The sequence below is a fragment of the Eurosta solidaginis genome, chromosome 4 (assembly GCF_040869045.1).
Source record: "Eurosta solidaginis isolate ZX-2024a chromosome 4, ASM4086904v1, whole genome shotgun sequence".
Taxonomy (NCBI): domain Eukaryota; kingdom Metazoa; phylum Arthropoda; class Insecta; order Diptera; family Tephritidae; genus Eurosta; species Eurosta solidaginis.
The window spans coordinates 73,051,834-73,074,529 of NC_090322.1; the positions used below are offsets into that span (position 1 = coordinate 73,051,834).

The window sequence follows — 22,696 nt, forward strand, 5'->3', positions numbered from 1 at the left end:
TGAATTTTACCTGCAGATTTACTTTAACTGGAGCAGCCATATGAATTAAATATGAACCAAAAAAATTGAATTTCAATACTTATTATTTTCAATATTATTATATATGTACATGAAATTGGAACTTATATTAATACAGTACATATAAAAAAGAAGTACTTTAATAATAAATAAACTCGCTTAATTGGTTTTTGTTTTCCAATTGAAATCATTTCTAAGCGAGCAAAAAAATAGTATTAAGCTTTAGAAAAAACTCCAATTATTTGAATAATCTACAACTTAAAGCTTAGTAGAAATTCAGATTAGGTTTACTCTTTTTTCAGATCAAGAATATTCAAAGGTGTCGTGGAATCCGATTGCTGTCGTAATTGAGGAACTTAAAAATGTACGACTAGTAATTGAGTCAGACTTATTACTGTTCTAAATCTAATCATTGAAGCAATAATTCTGCAACCCTTAGCAGGAGTATTGATTGGTTTCAAATCTAGTTCTGACAGCAATCGTATCACGACATCCCTTATTATTACATGAAATTACAACTTAAATTAGTACTGTTTATATAAAGAAAAGTAAGTACTTTAATAATAAATAAACTCTCTTAAGTGGTTTTTGTTTTCCAATTGAAATCTTTTCCTGTGCAAGCACATCGCTAACCTGTGTTGGCAAAAGATATGATTATACTGTCTTCGATAGATAGTCGGACGAGCCGCTACTCGGGGATGTAGAGATGACCGTTGTGTCTGTGGCCGCAGTTACAACAGCAGTTTCTAACTTTGCACCATCCGTACAGTGGGATGAATGCTTCACTGCTTTTTCCAATTGCTTGGCGCCAGCAATTTTTGCTGTTTGTAAAGCTTTAGCTGTAATGCAAATATATGGATGGGTTAAAGTGGTTTTCGTATGGTATTCAACAACTCACCCTATACCATCATCACACCCTTCTCATCGATTTTGAATATGTGTACTGTTTCAGTATTCAGACCCAGTTCGTTTGGTGCAATATTTTCGATTTGATGAATATGTATACTATCCGTTAGGCAGATAATTAGGTGCGTTCGATTCATTCATATACTGTGGGTATTTGAGCCGTACACGCAATGGCAGATATTTTGATTCTTTTTTTAGTGTAACATTTGTAAACATTTGGGCTTCTCTGCTGTCACCATCACATCTAGAGAGCTATTGAAGAAACGCTCGACCAAGTATTGTATGTTAAAGTATAGCGAAGTCTCAGCGGCTTTGTCCTGGTGAAAATTGAGTTTGAATAGGTTTTATTTTTCAGTCTTAGAAACATGTACGAAGGTACCTGGTAAGATATTAAAAATCCTCAACGCTTTTTTTGCAATAACTTAAAAAAAAACTCATATTCAAACTTCTGTTTAACTTCTAGATATCAATAGCTACCTCTTCCACCAGGAGTCACTTTTGCTTCTACGCCTATGCTATTGTTTCCTACATCGATGAGCTTTGTAATAAAATAAACAGCTATCTCCCCAAAGACGAGTTTTGTCGCCTCGCGAAACCTGATATTGTCACCAACCAAATCATCGGTGACCTTATTTAAAACATGGCCGCGCCAAATGTCGACCATATGACATTACCCTACCGACTGTCTTACACCCTAAAATCTTGGGTGTGACTTTCGATCATGATCTACATTTTGGAGAGCATGCACTAGAAATTGTAAGGAAAACCCAGAGCTGTAACAAATATTTAATATAATTCGATAAATCGGCAGTACTTTGGGTAAATATAAATAGACGTTTGCATGGTACGCGTCTCCGATATGGTCTCCAAGCCTAAAGGTCACTCACTGGAAGAAAATACAGGCCTGCCAAAATGCTGCCTTCTTATGTCCTCGGAACACCACCTACACAATGAACCGAGAAAACTCCTAATAAGGGAAAGAAATGAAATGCTAACCGAACAGTTTCTGTAGAATACCCTGAAACCTGGGCATCCCAACAGACCTCTGATTGATGATCCAACACCGCTTTGGGGCTTAAGGAGTCATCTCCGTAAGCATTATGAGGAAATACGGCACCTGAGAACTCAGCCGTATGAAGCAAAAAAACACAAGCAGGTCCTCAGTGAACTCCACAAACAGGCGTCGGACCTTTATGCTAGGAATTGCCCGGTGAATCCAGTACTCAAAGAACAGTACCTAAAACTTGCGGAAGAGGACCGCATACTCCCCAGGGAAAAGCGAGTCACTCTAGCTCAACTTCGATCTGGATACTGTAACAGGTTAAACTCTTACCTATCCAGAATCAAACCCGACATACAAAATGTATGCCCGCTTGCAATGTGTCCACACATGACACCAACCATCTCTTTAATTGTAATGTGGAAACTGCAAGTTTCTTTGGACTCCCGTTAGAGGATATTGATGACAATTTGTGATCGGTCGCACCTATTGGATGGGGCGAAGCACTGCTACAACAACAACAACAATTCAGAATAATTGGCAATACATACCGGATCAGCGGTAACAGTCAAACATTGACTCTTTAACTCTTCCAGCACAGTTTGTAGATAAATGTACTCCTCTGGTAGTGGTGGCTTCTCTTTAGGTGGCTCTTGTTGTCTTTGCACTGGTGCAGGCTGCTCTGTTTAACCAACATTTGGTGGTTGCGTATTCCATGACTGTTGTTGCTGCGACTGCTGTGATATAGCTGAAGTTTGGAAGTTCATTTGTTGTGGAAATTGCTGTGTTGTTACGTTGTTATTTTGCTGCATATTTGGATTATAGTAATTTACCGGTGCTGTAGTTTGCGTTTGGATTGACATATTACTGTTGGCGGTAGGTGGTGGTGGCTGAAAAAGCAATAAAATAACACCGAAAAGGTTACCTACAAATTCTCTTATATACTTGTCGTTAGTTGCATTTTACCTGATATTTGTAGGGTTCTTATTTTTATTTAACTTTGTGTTTAAGTTACTTTGAAATTTGTATTTTAATATGTTCCATCAATATTTTAGTTTTCAATTTTGATATTTTAATTTTCAAAAATTTTCAGTTGGATTCAATTTTTACCTTCAAGAAGTTATACTCTTTATATGTGAATATTCTTAATAAAAATATAAATAATAAAAAAGGATACTACAATTGGCGATCCTGCCAGGAGGATTTAACTAAACATCAATTTTTAAACAAAAAAGAATGTGATCTTTTAAATATTTATTGTACGCATAAAAATTTAAAATATCACATTCTTTTTTGTTTAAAAATTGATGTTTCGTTAAATCCTCCTGGCAGGATCGCCAATTGTAGTATCCTTTTTTATTATTTATATTTTTATTAAGAATATTCACATATAAAGAGTATAAATAATAAATAAGGATACTACAATTGGCGATCACTGCCAGGAGGATTTAACTAAACATCAATTTTTAAACAAAAAAGAATGTGATATTTTAAATATTTATTGTACGTAATGTAGGGTTCTTATTTTTATTTAACTTTGTGTTTAAGTTACTTTGAAATTTGTATTTTAATATGTTCCATCAATATTTTAATTTTCAATTTTGATATTTTAATTTTCAAAAATTTTCAGTTGGATTCAATTTTTACCTTCAAGAAGTTATACTCTTTATATGTGAATATTCTTAATAAAAATATAAATAATAAAAAAGGATACTACAATATTGTCCATATTGATCAGTATAAACATTTTGATATGGATCAACGCCAAAGAGGGGATGAGTTATGGGTGCGGAAGCGGGTGCAGGATCCGGCTTTTTGGGCTGCTTGGTAAGAAGGTGAGTTTTTAATTTTTTTAATTTGGCAGATGAAATGCATACGTGGCATGCTGGTATAGTTACATATATTAAAAATCAAGATAAAAACTGTTAGTTCCTAGTTATAGGGAAAATTAAACGCTTAATTTATGCCAGCAGGCAAAACGCTAACTCATTGCAAGTAAAAAAACGGGGAACATATATGCATGCATTCGATACCTGCCAGCAATTTTGTGTAGAGAATTCACTCGTATAACCTCTTTTTGAGTTAAAAAACTCAAAGGTGAATTGTGGCGGTGCCCTCAAGAGCAAACTTGGATCCCTTTCGTGATTAATAATTTTCTGCCAGCGTAAAATGAATAAAATTTTGATAAAGATACGTGTAAAGTTCGGAAACTTTTATGATCTGACTTTGATATTACCGATAGATAGATAATTTAATTGAGGATTGCACTGCGACAATTGGTCTTTTGTGCACTCATCTTCTTCACAGCACCTCATCTAAGCCAACTTCCTTGATGAATTTTAGCAGTTCACTTGGCTTGAGTGATTTAATGTGGGAATGCTCTGGCCATGGTGAGCCCATAAACTTAGCCCTACGTCTTGACATACAAAAACTAGTATATACGGTTATTGTATTTGTATTTATTTTCCCAGCACAACAGTTTGGCAAAATTATATTATACCCCAGATACCAAGAATATCTGTTAATTTACATCTGAGTAAGTAAGCTGCCTCTAATCACTATTAGAGACACTTTGAGGTGAGAATATATTTTGAGACAATTTGCTATTTAGTAAACTTCACACATCTCAAAAAATAGGTCAGTAATTAGTGAGCAGGTCCTGGACAGATCACAATTATAAAAAATAAGTTGCCGAAATACAGTGTTATATTATTTGCTCAATGTACATAAGAGTTAATTATCTCTATCTGTGAGCTATATTCATTTGGTGGTGTTTTTTTTTACCCTAGCTTAGATTTAGAAAACCGAAATCATCTATCAAATTTGTAGACATGAGATGATGCTGATTTCAGCTGTCAGTTATACCTGCTTTGATATTCAATGGATTTTAAATGAAAAAATCCGTTTACAGTATATTTCATGGTTTATCGAATATTAAAATAATATTAAAAAAAAAAATTTCAGATAGATATTAGATTGCCCGGCGGCCGTCGTGGTGTGGTGGTAGCGTTCTTCGCCTACCACACCGAAGATCATGGGTTCACGACCCGGAAAACATAAACACTTTAGAAACAAGTTTATTCCATTAGAAGAAAGTCTTTCTAAGCGGGGTCGCCTCTCGGCAGTGATTTGGCAAGCACTACGAGTGTATTGCTGCCATGAAAAGAATCTTAGTGAAAACTTCTCTGCCAATTTGTAGGAAAAATTTAAAGGAGCACGACGCAAATTGGAAGATAAGCTTAGCCTAAAATCTCATCGGAGGTTATCGCGTACATTTATTTATTTATTATTAACTGCAAAATTTTCTTTCATATTTTTATATGTATTACAAACTACATATTTCTCAACTTACGGCACGTGATGACTTCAATGCTGGTGGATCATTCCAGCCTGGAGGCGGTGTTGGGTTGCGCTGCAAGTTCTGCCCTGGTGGCGGCGGTGGAGACAACGCTTGTTGTTGATTACCAGAATCTGCCGGCATACCACCAGTGTAGTTATTGCTGCCAGCTAAACCAATGGGCACAGCAGGTTGCATGGGATTTCACTGCGTTGCTGTTGGCACAAACGGTGCATTAAATGGAGTTGCATTAAAAGTGGGCACTGTGGTTGTAGCGGCCATTGGCGCTGGCGCCATTGGTTGATAACCGCCACCTGCACCATAACTACCCATGGGCCCAGCAGAAGTAACAGATGGGTCAAGCAAATACCACCACCCTGCGAACTGGCATTACTAGCCGGTCGTGGTGGCTGTGTGGAAAATGTTTCATTTGAGATATGTCCGGGCATAGCAACGCCTGAAAGTGGTGGTTTGGCTGCTGTAACTGGTGTCTGCACCGGTGTTGCAGATGGATTTAAAAATGTTGAACTGTTGGCTGTTGTGTTAAAGGTGCGGTACCGCCAGGTGCTGCTGGCATACCTGTAGCATTCCAGTTACCAGTTGGTGTACTACCAAACTGGCTGGCGCTATTCATAGTCCCATAATCGCCGTGTTGTGTTTGGGGTAAATCGTGTGAAAAAGAGCAACGTGTTTTGTGTTTGCTGCTGCTGTCTTGAATGATACGACAGACGGCCATTAGTAACCATTGATTCTTTTCTATAATTTACCGCATTATATATGCGTTCGCGTAATTCCACCAATTCCATATTTTCTTCATTATTACCCGAACCCAATCCAAATATATAAGCTAAGGCGGCTGTGAGCGCACCTTGTGACACTAATACACCACCATACTCTTTTATAAAATCGGCAAAGTGACCATTTAATTCCAAAGCAATGCCTTGCTGTTGTAGCGACTTACTCATTAACATCATAATTTCCGCCAATTCTTGCAACTCAACAGTATTGGGCTTGTAATTGTTATTTTGATGCTCCAACGCTTTTAGTTGATGCCAAGCGGTGACCAATTTGTCAATACTACCCGCACACACATAACATAACATGGCATGACGGGTATATTCAATGCTTTGCGAGCGCTCTTGCAATATCCGATCACCTAAACGTTCACAAATATCAACCACTTTACGATCATTATGATTGAGTGCGGCTACTAAAGCTTCTTTCCATGATTATATAGTACAACGATTGACAATATCTAACCAATCACGTGTAATTAAGGCGCTTATAACCTGGCATAGCTCATTTTGCTGTTTTTGTAAGTAACGGTTATGTATTTTGGTAAGAAAATCAATGCCAGCTGTGGAGGCGATAAATTAAGCCTCTGGAATGCGTTGCGATTCGTAGCAGAGTTCGACGGCAGCTTCAAAATTTCCAGTGAGAATGGCCTCAGTGATGAGACTGTCGGGATCTGTAAAGATATAATTAAACCAATTTTAAATACAATATACAGAAATTATTTCTACTGACGTTCTCCTTTAGGAATATCAAATGGTTTTGTTGATTGTGCGGAATTTTCATTATGGAGATGCTGCTGTTTGTGATTTTCCGCAATGCCATCGAATATTGTGCTATTATCAATCGGTTGCTAAAAATGTTTAATACATTAATTGCGATTCAAAGGACAAGTAATTAAAATATAAATATAACAAAGAATTACCTACAAAGATCGTAGTGCAAATAATTCGGGGGTTTTGCGGACGCACTTGATGTTGGATTCAGAACTGAGTCCACTACAAAAAGAATACATATATAAAATTTAAATAAGTTTGGAAAAACTTGAGATTAATTTTTGAACAGATAATAATTTTAACATAAATGTTGCTACTTGAACAAAATATGTCAGAACACTGGACCAAATTAAGATGAGAAGAATTGAGCACACAGTAAACTAGTGTTGATAGATGAGGAAAATATTTTGGAAGTGGCATTCTGTAGCGAACTGCTGTAGAAGTATTTGTAATAAAGTTAGAGGGTTGTATATAAATACAAATAATTATAATACGAATTCGACCCTTAAAATGTGTGCATATATAGTATGTAAGCATATCGTTTAAGTTATAGGCCAATATGTGTATTTCCACAAATCCTAAAACTTCATTTCAACGAATTTCGTTTTAATTAATTTCACTTACATGCGTTAGATTAGCCAAAAGATTTGTCATTTGATCGACCTCGCTTTTTGGTTTTTCATCATCTTTAACAAATATTGCAAATTTATTATCGATATCTTCCTTATTGAAACCTAAATAACAAAATTAACACTTTTAATACGCCACTAACATACATACATGTTTACATAAGACTATCATTAACGAGTAAATTCAACATTTCCTCCTTTGGATTCGAAATTTGCTTTTATAAAATACCATAAATAGCGTCCATTCTGATCATGCGTTTGATCGGCTCGTTCGCGACAGTAATCAATATAATTTGCATCAGCGAGCGAGCGTTCCAATGCGTTAGCGCGTTGCACCAAATCTGGTTCGGTCACCACTTGCGACACCTGCACCTGCTTCGATTTGCCATTAAAGTATACCAATTTACCACCAAACTGTCATTGAAACAAATATAAAAACTTAGATGTGCATTCTATAAGTATTTTACAATATTAGCATACCCCGAAAGACACGCCACATGGTCTTTTAATCCATTTGGGTGCACGTTTTAAATCGTGATATACTATTTGTGTCGATTGTTGTGGTATGGGTGCTTGAGCTTTTGATCCATACCAGGAAATGAATCTGCTATCTTGTTCGATGTTTGTACTTGGTGTTGGGTGCCACCAAATAGAGAATAAATAGAAACATTACCATCAAGGCTAGAGCTTGCGACCAGGGTAGGATTGCGTGGACACCACTGCACATTAGAATACCATGTACCCGTTGTTGCTACTTCAGAAAGTATTTCGCCCTCAGGTATTTCTGTATTTGGATTCCAACAATAAATGTGATTATCTTTACCACAAGATACCATTAAATCAACATCACTCGGGCACCATGACATACCCAAAACACCACGTTGATGTATTTGCGTCGTTTTTGCAGGCGCAGTGGCATAACGTATATCCCATAATTATACCGCAGGCGCTTGATCATCTTCTGAAGCTAGCCAAACTTGTGTGGCCACATCCGGGTGCCATTGTATGGCATGCCAACGTACACGAGATTGTGTATCGGAGAGTTTACTAATTTGTTCGCTTTTACGTAAATCCCAAATAACACAACGTGAGCTAAAGACCGATGCCAATATGTGTAGTACCTGACGATTCCAGGCAGCATTTTGTACATCCTCGAGTGGTTGTGTTTTAGTTCCCGGATTCATGTGTGTTGTGGTATTGTTGAGATCCCATATAAATATTTCAGATTCAGAGGCACACGAAGCTAACAAGTTTGTTTGAAAAGGATTAACATCAAGACCGCTGACAGGACCGGTATGCTTATCTTGACTTGCTATGAGACCTTCTACGTTGCCGAGCATTTTAGCAGCTGAATAAATCATAACATGACCACCTTCGCAACCGCCTACAATGAGACCGTTAGTGTGTGCACCATCATAGCCAGTAGGAGACCAGATAACTTTCTGAAGTCTGCGAAAATGGAACGGCTTAAAAAATAAGCAATTTTTATTTATGTATGAGGGGATTAGTAAAAGTTTGCTTAGTGAATAAAAACACAATTATTTTTCCTAAGTTTCTTAATATTCGTCGCTTGTTTGAGGATACTGGACTTCTGAAATAGGTATTCAGAAATTTTTGCAGTAATTGTTAATTCACCCAAACTAATTGGAACACGCGCACGAGATTCTTCGTGTATACCAGAGGATTACTTCATATATTAGCAATAAAATTATGACATAGTTTTTCACCTAGCATTGGGGAAAAAGGGAAATACGTACTTTCAGAATTGTTGGTTGTTTTAACGGTAAGAACAACTATGGAAAGTTCACTGCTACAACAACAATAACAACAACTATGGAAAATTTTTGGGAGTATTACGGACGTTGGTAGTTCTTTGTTGGTTATGAATCCGGTACAATCTGGCACTAGCCTGACTACCGAACGAAGGATTTTTTTTAAATCTCTCGAGCTTTTGTTCTGTGGATTTAAGTTGCATCTTACATGGCTTGCCTTGTCGCAAAAATATTCGGTAACGTTTTACAAATCGGTGCACCACTTAATTTTAATCAAAAATTATCAAAGGTAGTATGAAAAGACGCGTCTCGACCTCCGTTTTAAGAATCCGACAGCGGAAATCAAACATTTTATTTATGTCGAAAGCTATTTACAAAAAACCGTAAAATGACACAGAGAGGGTCCGAAAAATGGGGCTCTATCCATAGTTTTTTTTTTGAATAGAACACCTTTCTGCGATGGCGGCCTTCGGCCGCGCTTATAAAAAATTACCCTGGGTGGGTCCGGTTTGGGATCAAAACTAAATGCGCGCAGAAAAAAATAAACAATAAAACTTATGAATGTATACTCACCTAAATGGTGTGGCAATAACAGTGTTAGGTATAGCAATTGATTGCACCTTAGGTAACACTCCTGAAAAATCTGATTCATGTAATGACGTGTTAACGCCACCCTTCAACGGTGTTTCCACATGTGTAAGCGCCAACATATTCTGTGCTTCCTGCATTATGCGATCGGTGAAAGGTGCAGGTGTACGTGGAGTTGCTGCAACTTGTGGTGTAATAGAGTAATCGGCTAACAGCGCATCTGTTGTTTCAACACCACTTTTCCCTGCCACTTCTTTAGCTATTTCACTAGCACGTCCCAATTTGACCACTTGCTGCAACTCGCGATCGGATATTTGTGGTTGCGGTGGAGCGCTTTCTATCGGGTTCTAAATTTTGCAACATAGCTAGGGGCATATCATTTTCTTTACGTTGCTTGAGCTTTTGTTTATCTTTCTTGCGTTCGCGTTCTTCTTTCTCTGAACGCAGTTCATCATCCAGGTGCTGTTGGCGCATTTTATTAAAGTCTGGTTCTAGTTTTTCAACATTTTCTTCTGAGGTGTCATAGAAACCAATAGCGGGTCGCTTTTCAAATGGTATCTCTGCACTGTAGTCGATGCCTTTAACACGTCTGCGATTACCACTACCAATACCGGCAGCACGCAATTCTCTACGCTTTTGCAGTGCGGCCAATCGACGTACTTCTTCCAATTGTTTTTCGCGTGCTTTACGCTTTGCTTTTTTGCCCTGTGTATTGGCAAGACGAGCACGTGCCTCAGACAGCATTTCCAGTTCTATTTACATTTAAATATTTTAAATTACAGCGAAAAAAAAATTTTTAATTTGCATACCATCTTCATCCATATCTTTGGGATCGGGATGTGCAGGCTTCGTCTCGGGATTTGGATCAACTTCTCCTGGTTTCAGCTTAAGACCCTAACAAGTATATTATGGGAAAGGGTCAAGACCAAAGGCTCAACATCGCCGGTATTATACCTACAAAACTCTCTGCAAACTGATGTTGAATGACACCACCAGCGCAGGGAAAATTGAGCAGCATCACTCTGAGCTTCGAAAAAAGGTTTCAAAAATGGCACGACTATAAATCTGTATTCATACAAAAAATGTGCTCCAATTAACATTGCGATGTCCTAGGAGAGGAGTAGGTGATCCCACTCTCGCTTTGTTTGTGAGTATTCCATAGAGTACATACGTGAGAGTACTTTCCAAAGTACTTTCAGTGTAGTAATCCATGGAGCACCCACAGAGGACATATGCCAAAGTACTAAAGAAGAATTGTGTCGGAAAGAATTATCGACGTGAATTTAATTTAAAATGAAAGTAAATGAAGAGGGGCAATACAACTTTTATATTTTATACTACGAGTATTCTTATGTTATTTAGCATTTGCGTGAATAAAGAAACTAATATTTCTATACTATAGTATGTATACATATAACCAGTGCGCTGTTGCATTTTATCAGAGTACCCAAAGTAAAATTTTATTATTAGTTATTTGCATGCAATATTTTACTTTACATTTACAACTCTGTTCGATCATCATCGTGTCGTGATCTCTGTCGTTAAAAAACGAGCTATGATCGGCTGATGGTGATCGGCAAACGCATTGCTAAGGAGTATTGTTAGAGTACTCCAACATGAAGAAAATGGAACACGTAATCCAACAATTTTTGCAGGGTCATCCAAAAAGCGATTTGACAGAAGGTAACCGGTACGGGTAAACGATAGGCCAGTTACCCGTGTTGTTGTTGTTGCATATGTTTTGGTAAGGCAAGGTGCACACGAGGCTACGCGTCATAGACGCTGCAGTCGAAATTTGTACGCTTTGATGCCGAACACATGTATTTGAATGGAGAGCTGCATACGAGGCGTCAGCTGCATGAAAGCGACAAATCATGAAATTCTCGTGTAGCCAAGCGTACAGCAATGTTGGTCGCTGAACGTACGTACGCTTGAAAAAAAGGAAGAACAAGATGTTTGTTTACATTTTTTTGTATGCAAATTTGTGTAATTGGTTAAAAAATGTTACTTTAGTTAACAAAAGTGCGTGAAAGGTATATTACCAAAGCGAAAAAGAGTATTAAATACCACAACAGCGTGGCTAGACATTGTTGAAGCGTTTAAAAGGCTAAAAAGTGTTCGAAACTAGAAATCACCCTTTTCTCTAGTCCGCGGTGGTATAAAATTGTCTTTCATAATTCACAAAGGCACGGGGATGCAAACAACGTTTAATACCTATTTTCCTTTGGTTTCGGGGACGGATATAGCTGAAGAAATTAAATTTTTTATTTTTTTCAATAATTGTTTGCTTCGTGTGCAGATCTTAAGGCGTAGAGAAATTGTAGCTATGTGAAATATCTTGTACGCGTCTATGACGCGTAGCCTCGTGTGCACCTTGCCTAACTTAAAAATGTAAATAACATAGAGCGAGAAGGAATGTCGAAAACACAATAGGTAAGAGCGAGAAAGCGAGTCGCACGGACACTATTTTGAGAGAGCGCGTGCGTTACCTTTTTCACGACAGCAATATTAAAGTCATTAAGACGATAATTGGTGACCAGGGATGCAACTTAACGTTAAGCTAATCGTTTATCAAAAAATTTCCACCGTTTCCGTTAAAACACTTCGAAATATTATCGATAAAGAAATTATCAAGATAAATTGTATCTCGTTTTTAACCGAAACGAAAAGCTTTCGTTAACGTTAAAAACGTTAACAAAAACGTGATACTTTATGTTTGAATTATGCTGGCAATGCTATAGCCATGGTGAAGCCGTAAGGTGGTAACAGCGAGCGCACATACACACAAACTCCATGTAATTTGTTTGTGTAATTCGATGGTGGTAATGTCAAAAATTCTCTGAGAAATGTTCGTACTGTCAAAATTCATGAGAAAAGTTGCAATCAGCTTGGCTAATGCTTTCACCTTTAATGACTCCGCCATCAATCAGCTTTGCCAGCATACTTTGAAATTAATAATCAACATAAACGATTTGATTTTGTTTTGTTATGGCACAAAACGAAACAAAATCATTTCGTTAATTTGACGTTCTTAACGTTAATAAACGAAACGAAATGACTTTGTTTCGTTTATTAACGTTAATAATCGTAACGAAATGATATCGGTTCGTTGGTTAAGCATGCCTCCCTACAAGACGGAGGTAACTAGTTCACCCACACATTCAAAGCTTTTTTCGCTCTCCACTAACACATCGACGTTTCTTGCTGTCATCGAAATGACAGCGTCATCTTAATACGACAATTTATTAATTATTCCGGGAACATTTTAAAACGATGAAAAACTATAATTGTGGTAATTAAACTAAAAAACTAAAAAAGTGCTTGAGCTACGGGCTTTTAGGTGTGACGTGTGTTAGCTGTTTAGGCACTTCTAAATTAACCTGGCGCATTAACTAGAGGCAGCCAAGTCCTCTTACCACCAATTGGAATTGGAAGATTCGATTTCCAAAACCAAAAAAGGTAACGTTTTCAAGACAGTGCACAACCTAAACAAAGGTGATATCAAAAGACGCGTGTCGAGATCCGTTTTTAGAATCTGAAAGTTGTATAGAATCGACGGGATGGTCTAGAAGGTTTCAGGTGGTCATACTAAATCGCTCCCGGGGGATGTCCTCATCGCTACAACCAAAGCAACATTATTTACTCTCTACTTTTCATTCATACGTATGTGTATTTTTAAATAATAAAAAAATGTTTTATTATTCTAATATATATCATCTCTGCCGGGGTGCGATTCAGCTCAGGATATGCCAAAACAACAAGAAACCAACAATTAAATGCAGATTCACGTTCATTTGCCAAGGATTTACCGGTAAACAAGGTACTTTCCACAACCAACATGCTTTAGAATACGGTAAAAAATTGGTTTTATGTATTTTCCCAAAAAAGGGTGGAACTACGCATCTTGGTTTGCCAGTATTTGCTTCGGTAATTTATATTGATTTGTATTGATTAAAAATTGCAATAGTAGATAATGTAATGTGAATTAAAATTGAATAGGTAGCCGAGGCAAAGAATGCAACTGATACGCATGCAACTGTTGTTTATGTGCCGCCACCGGGAGCTGCTGCTGCTATCATAGCAGTATTACAAGCACGACATTTCTTTGATTGGTTGCATAATCGAAATTGTGCCCTAACATGATATGGTTCGCGTTAAGCACGCTATGTTAAAGCAAAATAAATCTCGTCTAGTCAGGCCCGATTGTCCAGGATCATCGCACCAGAAAGGGTAAGTAAATTGCCTACCATATTAAATATATAAACAACATGTATGAATTTGTTAGTGATAATTTGTCATGCTTTTGTTGATAATCAACTGAAGAAGGCAAATACCAAAGAGTTCATGTAAATACCAATTGATTTCTTTAAATAGCGCTTGGAGAACAAAACCCATATGTATGTATGCATACAACTGCATAGAAAGGGAGAGATTAATTAATTATGATCAGTAGATTTATAGGATTTTTATTATTTTCCCTGCGTCGCCGTTGCCATTACATTGCGTTAAGAGAGGACATCAACACCTTACCCACAACCAGTTAAAATTTTAGTAAATTTTGCTCTTTTCATTACTGATTCAAAACGTGGGAAGTTATATATGTAGCATTCCATGGAGAATGGTAAATTTTAGCAGACTTTTGCATTGCGTTCATTATTAATATTCAATCCCTAGAAGGTTCAATGTAGTCATATCAATAGTTCCGGAGATGGTCGGGTTAGTACCTCAATGGTGCTTGTTACCGGAACGTAGATAGATAATTTATTGAGGGTTGCACAGTGACTTGCACATCTCCTTCACAGCACCTCATCGTAGCCGACTTCTTTGATGAACCCTAGCAGAGTTCTTGGCTTGAGGGATTAAATGTGGGAATGCACTGGCCATGGTGAGCCCATAACCTTAGCCCTACTTTTTGAGATTGCTTCGTATTCTTGGAGGATATGGTCCGCCGTCTGCTGATCGATCACAAAATCGGCATGTGTTATTCGATAGTATGCCCACTTTCTGCATACGGCTGCTCAGTCTATAATGCCCTGTAAGAATATCTCTTGGGATTCTTCGGTTATCTTTCGATAGGTCTATTATTGCCCTGTAGCGACTTGTGCTATAACTTCCTAACAGTAACTTAGATTGTCTCAAACCTGGCGCATTGCTCCAGTGTTCTTCTCCCCCCCCCCCCCCCCCCCCCTTCTCCTAATAAATGCCCCTGTGAGCCAACTGACAGGAACGGCTCGGGATCGATGGGTCATGCAGTTCCTGCCTCTCTTTCCGGGTTGTCCAAGAGCAGGCTTGTTGTAGCAGTGCTTCGCCCCATCCAATAGGTGCTACAGATCACAAATTGTCATCAATGTCCTCTAACGGGAGTCCAAGGAAACAGAAAGTTTCAACAGGGGTGGACCATAATGAGAGGAGTTTTAGAGGCGTTGATTCCACAATACAGCTAAAGAGATGGTTGGTGTCATGTGGGGACACATTATAAGCAGGACATATGTTTTGTATGTCGGGGTTGATTCTGGATAGGTAAGAGTTTAACCTGTTACAGTATCCAGATCGAAGTTGGGCTAGAGTGACTCCCGTTTCCTTAGGGAGAGTGCGTTCCTACTCTGCTAGTTTTTTTCTTTGAGTACAGGATTCACCGGGCAATTCCTGGCATAGAGGTCCGACGCCTGTTTGTGGAGTTCACTCAGGACCTGCTTGTGTTTTTCAGCTTCATACGGCTGTGTTCTCAGGTGCCGTATTTTCTCTTAATGTAATAAGGGCGTGAAAAAAAAAAAGCCATAAAAGATTTGTAAAAGTTACGAGGACGTCGGGTTTTGGGATCAAGCCCAGAGCAACCTGTCCGATGCAACCATCCCTTGCACGTGACACACTGACAAGAGTATGACCGTCCTAAAAAGATTCTTTTCCGGCAAACGCAGCAAAACCATTTCTCATGACCAGGGTCAGGAGAAGGGCACGTATTGGGTTCGATACCTTCCCGGAGGAGGAGAGTATGGCGCAGACCCGCTGCATGGATCTGCTGGGAGGATGATAATTTGTGGGAGGGACGCAACAAACGAAACACTAGAGTCCGCTTGCTCATTACCCTGTACTCCCCTGTGGCCTGGGACCCAGTGCAGCAGTACTACGTTGTGCACCCAAGGACCAGTGCTGACTTTATTTCGAACGCCACAATTGCCTTTAGTGGGGCCTGACTGTCTGAATGAGTATGGCAATTGTTTCATTGGAGTATCAGCGCTGAAGGTTCAGCTTAGCGCACCAACGTATGGCGAATACTTCCGCTTGAAAGCTGCTCGTATGTGCTTTTAGAGGTACTGATATTTTGGCTCTGGGTCCGGAGACTCTGGCTTCAATCCCCTCTGGCGTCTTAGAACCAGGGCCGTAGAGAGAAACTCCGGGCCCGGGACTAAAAATTTACGGGCCCCCTATAAAAAATCCACTAATACATTTGATTAACGTGAATTAATGACGTTTCATTCATAAATCATTATTGATGGATTACATAAAAAAAAAAATGTTTGCCACATCAACTAAATGATTTTTGGCTAAGAGCTGACAATAAAATTAACACAGAATATTTATTATTTGTTTTATTTTATTGTAACGTAGAAATAAAATTCTCTTTTAACAGCCACATATTATTTCAAATAATCTTTTCTAGTTATTTGGTAACATTTTCATACATTTCTGATAAATTTAATGATGATTATAAATTTTAGTTATTCAATATAGAATGTTCGGATATCAAAGAGTGGCTTTACTTGCTTTTTTCGCTACAAAATTTTTTATAATAATATCAAAATTTAACTGTCTTGCCAAAACGGATGCAACACAAAGCGTGGCAAGTCCTAAAACTCGCTCTTTAGATGAACACGATCTATGAAAGTCTTTCATTCTTGAAAGGACGCTGAAGGAACGTTCTGCACTAGATACAGTGACAGGTAAAGTGCAAAAGGTACGTATACCAATACAAAATTTGGGGGAAAATTGTATACATATTTTGAAAATAGACGGCATTTAGCAATTCCAATGGTGACAGACCTTTATCAAAATTTGCTTCGTAAATGTGTTTCAAGTGAACAATTTCACATTCTAAGCTTTGAGAAATATCCGACTTGTATTTTTCGACAAATTTTGCTGCGCTCGCCCGAACCGTAGTTTCATCCATGTCTTAAATTGCCACAAAAAGGAAAACTTTTCGTTCAAATTTCTCATAGCTGCAAATCGTTCAGTAATGCCAGTGATTACCGAATCAACGATCACCAAGAATGTATTGTTTTTGAAATCAGACTCTGAATCATCCGTAATCATCTCATTTAAATTATCTTCAGAACGCCTTTTGGGTTTTCTCTTTCGAATGTCCGGAAACTTTGGCGAGATGTTCAATTGAATAGCAACTGTTTTGCATTCGTTTAAAATTGTTTCCCATTGGTTCCTGATCAACTTCAAATCAGCTAATAAGGCATCTAGATGTCGGACCTCAACATCTGTGGTGGCGTCTCTCGCTTGGAGGACCACACTTCTTTCATTAATGGTAGGGTTTTGAACCAAATTGAGGACAGCAAGATACATTCGAACTTGTTGATGTAATTGAGAATGCCGGTAACATCGCCGTATGCCTGTCGTATGCGTAAGAGGGGACTAAAATATCAGATTCCAGGGGCTTTGTAGCGCAACCCTGCAGGTTGCCAGCGCAATATATAGCTTCCCCAAATCTAATTGTCAATCTCACCTATCCGCGGCGAATCCTGTTTCACTAACAGACACGGCTATGGCGACACCAAGCTCCTCATGGAATTTGGGATGGGGAGGGAGGGGTGGCCTGAAGGTTTAATGTGGTCACATAAATCGTTTCCGAGATGGTCGGGCTAGCACCTTAATGGTGCTGTGGTACCGGAGCGTACCGGATCTGTATCCGGCAAAGGACCATCACATCGATAATACTCCTCAAAGCCTCCGGGGAGCAACCTTATCGCTACAACAACAACAACAATAGAGTTACTCCTACCCCAGAAAATATTCAACATTTATAGTGCATACAAAGAACATTTCAACTCACCAAATTCACTCATATTAACAGAGTATATGTGGAACTTAAGAGCGAATTGAGAGTTTCGCAAAGTTGCACTGCCACACCGCCATTTTATACAGGGTAAAAGTGTAACGCTTTTGCGTTGCGAGCAGGCAAGAATTTTCACAAAAGAACGAAATACCCCGTAAAGGCGTTGCCTGTTTTTTAGAATAGAACAACAACGCTTGCGTAACACTTTATCCAGAAAAGAAAACGCTATCATAGCTGCGGGTTGCATAAGGCGAGTAATCAGCATTCGAGTTTTTGTCGAGAACGTGACGTAGTGCTCCGTTGTAAGCTCCTTTCATATTGGCGCCGTTATCGTACCCTTGTGCACGACAATCTTCAATAATGTATGGCAAATTAGATCAGCTATTTTCTGAGCAGTTTTTTGGTTACAATTCACGAAAGCCAAAATCTGTTCTGGAATTGTAAATTTGTTGCTTTCGAATTGAAATGGACTGAGCGCAAAATGAACGCAGTCAACGTGACTAACATCAAGCATAGCATCAACGATAATAGCAAAATACTTAGCTTTCTTGCCTTGATCTAATATAGTTTCCCTCACATGCTTTGCACAAATTTCTATAAACTCGTTCTGAATGTCTGGGGAAAGATAGTGAACTTGTAAACGTTTGTGCTGCTATTGTGAAATCCTAACTTTCTCCAAATGATCTCTAAGTATCGGATCATAATGGCTTATGAGATCTTAGATGCCCAAAAAATTTCCATCCTTTCGCTTTTTGAAAAAAAAAAATAGTGTCCAAAATTCTATATAAAATTTCTTTCCACTTTTGAGTTTCAGTGACTAGCTGGTCATTGATAAGTGTATCAATTGTAGCCTCCTTTCGAATTAGGTTTTGTAGAGATCGCCATTGAATATAACATTTAATGTGATCTTCAGTATTTTCGTGTGATGACAGTTTAGCGTATAGCTTCTTCCATACCTGGAATTTCGAATATTCGCCAGGACAACAAATTTTGGGTCGATTTAAAGTATTGGCGCTTAACAAACGACATGGTAGGCAATAAAAAGCATTGCTACTGGCACTCCACACCAACCAGTGACGCTCCACTTTCTCTCCATTTGGCAAGATTCTGTTTAACAACGAGGTAGGAAATGCCTCGTCATGACAATCACGTGGAAAAATAGCAGGGCACTTTTGATGACCTCGACGAATTATTTCGTTGACTTCTTCAGATCGCAAAAATTCATTATTCACGGTACCGATATCGAAGTCGTTTAAATAATCTAGACTTTGATACAGAGTTGGTGGTATTGTTGGAAGGCTTTTTGAAGATGAACCTTCATCAGTGTTACCACGAAAACTTTACGATTTCGGATTCATGTAAACATATATTTTTGTTTGATGTTTTTATTGTCTCCTCACAGTTCGAGGGACCAGGTAAAAAATCATTATCAATATTCGTTGCTTTTGAAATTCGGCTTAAAATTTCCACATGGAACAACTAAAGACTCTCCTGAATTAAAAAAATGTCTTAGTACCTCTAAATCGCAGGCCCCCCGAGAAATACCGGGCCCCCTGAGAAATATCGTGCCCTGCGCTTGCCAGGCTAAGGCTCCAGCTATTAGGAGTGATAAAGCTGTCAGAACTAGAAGCAGCAAGTGGCTTAAGTCCTAGGAAGCTTCTAGTATTTGTCAAGAGGATTGAGTTTTTTTATAACATAGGTCCTGGTTCTTGATAGGGTTTTCAGCTTGGTCGTTAAAACAAACTTCTGGTAACACTACGGACTCATTCAGTCTATGTGAGATCCTCATGAACCGGCCATTTCAACCTAACCTATATTTTGTGTTTTGGTTTTTACTTTAGAATCTACCGGTTAAGTAAGCGATGTCAGCTAACTAAGCGCCTTCAAATGTAGATCCATAAGGAACATGAGGTCGCCAGAGCCTCGGCTGTTAAAGAAACAGGATTCGCCACGGGTAGGTGACGTTGACAATTGGTTTGGAGAGGCTATATATTGCGCTGGCAACCCATTAAAAGGATTGCGCTACAAAACCCCTTGAATCAATTTGGTATTTTAGTCGCCTCTTACGACAGGCATAGCTACCACGTGTATACTCTAAGCCCACTAACCCGCTGGAGACATGAGAAGCGTGAGTGCACTTTGGGTGTCGCAAGGCAAGTTACGTCGTGCCTGGTGTTGTTGGGTGAGCGGCCAGGCAAGGCAGCAGGGTACACATGCACCATTCAGGAGGATACCCTCGCTGAGCCCAGAAAATCTGGGAAAATTAGATGTACTGCTCAGATCCAGCGAACGAGTATGTTCTGTACTGGCATATGATAAACTTGCAGACAACCAAACGTTTACTTTCCTGTCCAAAAGGGAATTGGTGCTCGGCACTGCTGCTAAAGAAGAATAGACGTAGTCATATCAATTCGTTCCCGGGTTACTCGGGGAAAGCAGTTATAGCAGTACTTTGCCCGTTGCAATTTGCACATCCATTCAAAGAACTTCGCATAATGGATTAAACAATAATCTGCATTTATTCGTTTTTGTTTTTGTAGCACGCCTAATTTACTATCTATTACCCCAACATCTATCAATTATCCCTTGTTATAATCTTCGGGTACCCCCGCTACCGGAAGATGCCTTGGCATGGTGGAGGTTCACTTGAATTTACTTTACAGGTCCTGATTCTGGTTATCTGAAATCCCCTTGAGTATCTTGTATTTATTAAGCACTTCCGGTTATATTAAAAACTTATTATCTATCCTTACTGATATTCGTTTCTTTTTCATTCTAGGTAATTCGATTTGACGATGTGGGCATAGCAATATTGCAGCTGTGGCTGTAAGAAGAACGTACATTTGCTCAAACTACAAGAAAACTGCGACAACTGTCCCTCGGCCTTTTTAGTATCACATATAAGGCCCTACCACGCATATTATGGGAAAGAGTCAAGTTCAAAGGCTCAACATCACCTGCAATCGACTTTGATAGCACGAAATGGGGCTGCATATATTCCGGTATTATATCTACAACACTCATAGCTATGCAAACTGATACTAACAACACCACCCGCGCAGGAAAAATTGAGCACCATCAGTGTGAGCTTCGAAACTCAAAATGGTTTCAGAAAGGGCACGACTACGAATGAGTTTATGTCTTTACATATGTAGTTTGTACATATAAATATGCACATATGTAAGGTTTACTAGAAAATTAAGGAAATTATTTGTAAAACCCATTGTATACATAATTAATTCTTAATTAAATATTATCTAAACAAAAGGGACGCGTTTCATTCATATAAAAAGCGAATTGACAGAAGGTAACCGGTACGGGTAACCGATAGGCCAGTTACCCGTGTTGTTGTTGTTGCATATGTTTTGGTTAGCGATACCGAAAACATACCTAATAAAGTAACTTAAAAATGTAAATAACATTGAGCGAGAAGGAATGTAGAAAACACAATAGGCAAGAGCGAGAAAGCGAGTCCCACGTACACTATTTTGAGAGAGCGCATGCGTTACCTTTTTCACGACAGCAATGTAAAAGTCATTAAGGCGATAATTGGTGACCAAGTTATTGGTAACAATTAAGTAATCGATTAGGTAACGGGTACCTGTCTTGTAGGGCTGTTGGTGACCAAGTTATTGGTGACGATTAAGTAATCGGTTAGGTAACGGGTACCTGCCTTGTAGGACATCTCACCTAGTGTTCCTATGTTACATGAACCAGATACGGATTCAGATTTAACATGCAAATGCACCAACAATGTGATCCATATGGTTCACGACCCTGCAAAAATTGTTGGATTACGTTTTCCATTTTCTTCATGTTGGAGTACTCTAACAATACTCCTTTCCAACGCGTTTGCAGACCACCATCAGCCGATCATTGCTCGTTTTTCATCGACTGTGATCACGACACGATGACGATCGAACAGAGTTGCCAAAAGTAAAATATTGCATAAAAATAACTGATAATAAAATTTTACTATGGCAACTCTGATAAAATGCAACCGCGCACTGGTTTTATGCATACATACTATAGTATAGAGAAATATTAGTTTCTTTATTCACACAAATGCTAAATAACATAAGAATATTCGTAGTAAAAATATAAAAGTTGTATTGCCCCTCTTCATTTACCTTCATTTTAAATTAAATTCACTCCGATAATTCTTTCCGACACAATTCCTCTTTAGTACTTTGGCATATGATCCTCTGTGGGTGCTCCATGGAGTACAACAGTGAAAGTACTCTCACGTATGTACTCGATGGAATACTCACAAGCAAAGCAAGAGTGGGATCACTTACTCCTCTCCTAGGACATCACAATGTTAATTGGAGCACATTTTTTGTATGAATACAGATTAATTTTGGAATACTCCTATACTCCCAAAGGAGTATTCCTTACATTATTTATGGAGTACTCGCGTTTTTTGAAGGGGAGGTCAGATTAAGCGGCCAAAGTGTCAACTTTAACTGTAGTTTAAACTCACACAAAAACCGGTATACTAGTCGTGTTTGTTTTGATGCATCTACATTTGCGGGTAAAAAGACACCGCTAATCATCACTTCGATAATTTTTAGGAGATCTATCCAGCGGCAATTATTGAAGACTCGCGGCAGTGGGAAATACCCTTCAAAAAACGCGAGTACTCCATAAATAATGTAAGGAATACTCCTTTTGGAGTATAGGAGTGTTCCAAAACTAATCTGTATTCATACAAAAAATGTGCTCCAATTAACATTGCGATGTCATAGGAGAGGAGTAGGTGATCCCACTCTCGCTTTGTTTGTGAGTATTCCATAGAGTACATACGTGAGCGTAC

At 38.6% G+C, this 22,696-nt stretch overlaps 1 long non-coding RNA gene and 1 pseudogene across 3 annotated transcripts; one reads left to right on the plus strand and one right to left on the minus strand.

The window, feature by feature from the left end:
• Positions 1-103: 103 nt before the first annotated feature.
• Positions 104-10,105, minus strand: LOC137249969 (protein transport protein Sec31A-like; annotated as a pseudogene).
• A 3,487-nt stretch (positions 10,106-13,592) lies between these two features.
• LOC137249974 (uncharacterized) lies at positions 13,593-21,089 on the plus strand. 3 transcript variants are annotated; one of them, XR_010952667.1, is made up of 4 exons: positions 13,593-13,745; positions 13,818-14,048; positions 16,551-16,773; positions 20,660-21,089. It is a non-coding gene; the product is annotated as an uncharacterized lncRNA (long non-coding RNA). The 3 variants fall into 3 exon arrangements; XR_010952666.1 differs by having other exon boundaries at positions 13,593-14,048; positions 16,538-16,773; XR_010952665.1 differs by having other exon boundaries at positions 13,593-14,048.
• Positions 21,090-22,696: the final 1,607 nt, after the last annotated feature.